The sequence below is a fragment of the Triticum aestivum genome, chromosome 5D (assembly GCF_018294505.1).
Source record: "Triticum aestivum cultivar Chinese Spring chromosome 5D, IWGSC CS RefSeq v2.1, whole genome shotgun sequence".
Taxonomy (NCBI): domain Eukaryota; kingdom Viridiplantae; phylum Streptophyta; class Magnoliopsida; order Poales; family Poaceae; genus Triticum; species Triticum aestivum.
Window position 1 is genome coordinate 489,621,948 of NC_057808.1, and position 6,000 is coordinate 489,627,947.

Consider the following 6,000-nt stretch of genomic DNA (forward strand, 5'->3'; position numbering starts at 1 on the left):
TTTTATTATTGCCTCTAGGGCATATTTCCAACAAAAGGGTGTGCGCTGCCAGGCGAGGGGCGCAGAAGTTTAGTCCCACCTCGCTAGTTGAGGAGCGCCAGGACCAGTTTATAAGCCCCGACGCGGGCACTGCATTGAGCTCCTCTCAATAGCAGGCCTTCTGGGCCTACCTCTCCTACTCTGCCTGTGGGCCTACTGGGCTTGCGGGCCTGCATGCTGGCCCAACTACAGGTTGGGTTTCTAGTCGTATGCAGACCGCTCTGGCCCAGTAGGTGGGCTTTTTTATTTTCTTATTTTTTTGCTTTATTTATTTTTGGTTTATTTATTTTTTGAGTTGTTTTTTGCTGTATTTAGAGTTTCTTTGGGAATATTTTTGCTTTAGGTACAAAAAATTACAAACTTTCTGTTAGTGCGGGTAGTTTACAAATTTGAATAGTTTACATTTTGAATTATTTGAAATTTGTGTGAATCACTAGTTTGTGAATAACTTAACTTTGAAAATAGATTTTCAGTGATTCTTTTTTCTTATGTTTAATATTAGTGTGTTTTATCATTATATTCAACTTGGTAATGCCTAGGTTATTTAAAAAATGAAATCCCTTTGTAACGAATGAGTTTTCGTCCGAAACCCTGATACTTCGAAAGAGATTGTCCATTTCATGCACGAAGTGCATCCAGTTTTTGCGGTAACCCTCTCTACTTTTTTGCACATGCTATGTGGGTGAAATTATGATACCATGCCAACTTTCAACCTTTTCTGAGTTCATTTGAAAAGCTTTTCAATTTCAGGGTCATTTAGCTGAAAAAAATCAGTAAATGCATGAAAGAATTTGTTTGCACATAAAATTTCTTCGCGTTTCAAATGCCAAAACACATAACTACCCTAACTATTACAAAGATTTCCTCCTGGGTGTGAAACACAGAAGAAAGTGATGATAGTGAAGCCGATCACATCCCAGATCTTTGGGTGTGAAACTTTTTCTTCGCGTATGTCCCTTTGCGTCGTAGCCATGGAAAATCTTCATCATTTCACTGGATGCTCGGGTCAATATTCACTGTGAATGGAGCAATTTCATCAAACTTTTCATAATCTTCTGACATGTCTGTCTTGTCATCCACTCCCACGATGTTTATCTTCCCAGAAAGAACTATGTGGCGCTTTGGCTCATCGTATGATGCATTCGCTTCCTTATCTTTTCTTTTTCTCGGCTTGGTAGACATATCCTTCATATAGAAAACCTGTGCCACATCATTAGCTAGGACGAATGGTACGTCTGTATACGCAAGATTGTTGAGATCCACTGTTGTCATTCCATACTGCGGGTCTTCCGTTACCCCATATCGTGTCATATTGACCCATTTGCACCAAAACAAAGGGACCTTCAAATTACGTCCATAGTCAAGTTCCCATATCTCCTCTATGTAACCATAATATGTTTCCTTTCCCGTCTTGGTTGTTGCATCAAAGCGGACACCACTGTTTTTGTTGGTGCTCTTCTTATCTTGGGCGATCGTGTAAAATGTATTACCATTTATCTCATACCCTTTGAAAGTCATTATATTCGAAGATGGTAACTGGGACAGCGAGTACAGGTCATCTTCAATAGAGGCGTCATTCATGGTACGTGTCTGCAACCAGCCGGCGAAACTCCTGGTTTGTTCACGCGTAATCCAGTCATCAGACCGCTCCGGGTGTTTGGAGCGTAGAAAATTCTTGTGTTCGTCCATATACGGAGCCACCAAGGCGGAATTCTGTATAACTGTGTAGTGTGCTTCAGTGAGAGAATGTCCGTCCATACATATTTTTGGATTCCCTCCTAGCGTGCCTTTTCCATCCAGTCTGCCCTTATGCCGCGATTTAGGAACACCAATCGGCTTAAGGTCAGGAATAAAGTCAATACAAAACTCAATGACCTCCTCATTTTCATGGCCCTTGGAGATGCTTCCTTCTGGCCTAGCACGGTTATGAACATATTTCTTTAAGACTCCCATGAACCTCTCGAAGGGGAACATATTGTGTAGAAATACAGGACCCAAAACGCTAATCTCTTCGCATAGGTGAACTAGGACGTGCGTCATGATGTTGAAGAAGGATGGTGGGAACACCAACTCGAAACTGACAAGACATTGCACCAAATCATTCTCTAACCTTGGTATGATTTCTGGATCGATTACCTTCTGAGAGATTGCATTGAGGGATGCACATAGCTTCACAATGGCTAATCGAACGTTATCCGGTAGAAGCCCCCTCAATGCAACCGGAAGCAGTTGCGTCATAATCACGTGGCAGTCATGAGACTTTAGGTTCTGTAACTTTTTCTCTGCCATGTTTATTATTCCCTTTATATTCGACGAGAAGCCAGACGGTACCTTAATACTGAGCAGGCATTCAAAGAAGATTTCCTTCTCTTCTTTGGTAAGAGCGTAGCTGGCATGACCCTGATGTATGCCGTCTTTTCCATGCATACGTTGCTGGTCCTCCCGTGCCTCAGGTGTATCTTTTGTCTTCCCATACACGCCCAAGAAGCCAAGCAGGGTCACGCAAAGATTCTTCGTCACGTGCATCACGTCGATTGCAGAGCGGACCTCTAGATCTTTCCAATAGGGCAGGTCCCAAAATATAGATTTCTTCTTCCACATGGGTGCGTGTCCGTCAGCGTCATTCGGAGCAGGTTGTCCACCAGGACCCTTTCCAAAGACTACCTTCAAATCCTTGACCAGATCATGTACATCAGTATCAGTACGGTGGCGAGGCTTCGTCCGGTGATCCGCCTCACCTTTGAAATGCTTGCCTTTCTTTCTTACGGGATGCCTGCTCGGAAGAAATCGACGATGTCCCAGGTACACATTCTTCCTACAATTGTCCAAATATATACTGTCGGTATCATCCAAACAGTGCGTGCATGCGCAGTATCCCTTCTTTGTCTGTCGTGAAAGGTTACTGAGAGCAGGCCAATCATTGATGGTCACGAACAGCAAGGCCTTTAGGTCAAATTCTTCCCCCATGTGCTCATCCCACGCACGTACACCTGTTCCATTCCATAGCTGTAAGAGTTCTTCAACTAATGGCCTTAGGTACACATCAATGTCGTTGCCGGATTGCTTAGGGCCTTGGATGAGCACTGGCATCATAATGAACTTTCGCTTCATGCACAACCAAGGAGGAAGGTTATACAAACATAGAGTCACAGGCCAGGTGCTATGGTTGCTGCTCTGCTCCCCAAAAGGATTAATGCCATCTGCTCTTAGACCAAACCATACGTTCATTGTGTCATCTGCAAACTCCTTCCCATACTTTCTCTCAATTTTTCTCCACTGCGACCCGTCAGCGGGTACTCTCAACTTTCCGTCTTTCTTACGGTTTTCTCTGTGCCATCGCATCGCCTTGGCATGCTCTTTGTTTTGGAACAAACGTTTCAACCCTGGTATTATAGGAGCATACCACATCACCTTGGCAGGAATCTTCTTCCTGGGGCGCTCGCCCTCGACATCACCAGGGTCATCGCGCCTGATCTTATAGCGCAATGCACCGCATACCGGGCAAGCGTTCAAATCCTCGTACTCACCGCGGTAGAGGATGCAGTCATTAGGGCATGCATGTATCTTCTGCACCTCTAACCCAAGAGGGCAGACAGCCTTCTTTGCTTCGTACGTACTCTCGGGCAATTCGTTGTCCTTTGGAAGCATATTCTTTATCATTACCAGCAACTTTCCAAATCCCTTGTCAGATACACCATTCTCTGCCTTCCATAGCAGCAATTCCAGTGTGGTGCCCAACTTTTTCTTGTCAGCTTCGCAATTCGGGTACAACAATTTCTTGTGATCCTCTAACATGCGCTGCAACTTCTTCTTCTCCAAATCACTTGCGCAGTTTCTCTTTGCATCGGCCATGGCCCGACCTAGATCATCAGCGGGCTCATCGGATGCCTCTTCTTCAGCTTCTTCCCGCATTGCCGGCTCAGCTTCTTCCCCCATTGTTGTATCATCGTATTCAGGGAACCCATGGCCAGGATAGTTGTCGTCGTCCTCTTCTTCTTCATTGTCTTCCATCATAACCCCACTTTCTCCGTGCTTGGTCCAAACATTATAGTGGGGCATGAAACCGGACTTCAACAGGTGGACGTGAATGGTTCTTGACGTAGAGTAATTGTGATCATTCTTACAGACTAAACATGGACAAAGCATAAAACCATCCACCGCTTGTTTGCCTCAGCCGCAAGTAGAAAAGTTTGCACGCCATTAATGAACTCGGGAGAGCATCGGTCATCGTACATCCATTGTCGGCTCATCTTCATTACACAACACCGAATAGACCAAATTAATACAAGTTCATACATAAAGTTCATACAAGACTTAAATGCAACAAACAAATAACTCTCTAACTAAAGAATTTAAATGCAACAACAAATGCGTTCAAGATCGCAACTAAGGTAACAATTGATCCAACAACATAATGATACCAAGCCTCACTATCAATGGCATATTTTCTAATCTTTCTAATCTCCAAGCGCATTTTCTCCATCTTGATCTTGTGATCATCGACGACATCGGCAACATGCAACTCCAATTCCATCTTCTCCCCCTCAATTCTTTTCAATTTTTCTTTCAATTACTCGTTTTCTCTTTCAACTAAATTTAACCTCTCGACAATAGGGTCGGTTGGAATTTCCGGTTCACAAACCTCCTAGACAAAAATATCTATGTCAACTTGATGGGCATAATTTGTCATAAACACGAAATGCAACAACTAGTTTTAAAAGAGAATATACCACATCCGAATCATAACAAGGACGAGGGCCGACGGGGACGGATATCAAAACCATGGCACTATGTATAACAAACAACGTACGGGTAAGATAATTATACGAGTAACTATATATCCAAATCACACAAACATCAATTTGGTAATGTAAAACATTCATGAACAAGAGGCTCACCACAAAGTGGTGCCGGCGACGGAACGGTGCGGGCGATCGACTGTGGTTACGACGGAGATTTAGAAGGCACTAAGTAAACCACACCTACATATGCAAACTAAGTGTTAGTTTTGACCACAAATTGCATATAAATCAAATACTAGCACATATATTTTCTACCTAATTACTAAACTCATAAATTAATCACTATACAAAGCATTGTAAGAGCTAATCTAGCAATGAGAGATGAAAGGACAAAGTTGCTAACCTTTGTGATCATTTGAGTGGATGGGGGCCTTCAAATCTTGACAAATTTTGGGCAAAATGTGTGATGAGCTCGAGAGGAAGAGGGGAAGAACAGAGTGGAGAGGAAAAAGGGGAAGAACAGAGCGAGCTCGGGTGGACGAAGGGCTTATGTTGGACGACCTTTAGGACCGGTTCGTGCCATGAATTGGTACTAAAGGTGCTGGAGGGGCCCCGGACTGACAACATCCTGCCACCACTCACTTTAGTACCGGTCCGTGGCACGAACCGGTGCTAAAGGTCGGCCACGAACCGGTACTAATGAAAGCGGCTGGCTAGCCGTTGGAACCGGCACTAATGCACACATTAGTGCCGGCTCAAAAGCAAACCGGCACTAATGTGCTTGACATTTGACCCTTTTTCTACTAGTGTGAGTGGCATCCATGATGTTGCTACTCCAGTACTTGGTCTCGAGCTCTGGGGTGAAAGCCTAGATCATACCCGAGTTGGTTATGCTTGGCAATGGCAATGTTTTTACATTGTTACCTTGTTGAAGGCATTGCTCGGATATGCTCGGACTGGTTTTTCAAGGTGAAAATCTAGATTCTGAATGAATCTGGTGACGACGGCGCTTGAGCGTCGCTCACTTCCTAAAGGCGTTGCTGTAGAACAACCTTGTCGTCCATGTGGTGTCATAAAATGGTTGCCGATCGTGGATCTCATCCTTTGTTTTTTTTCTCTCGCCTACAGATAGTTTTGGTGTTGTATGACTTTGCTATTTCATGGCGTGTTTTTGCGTGCTTGTGTGCATCCTACCTATGCAGGGGTTGGATGTGTGCTT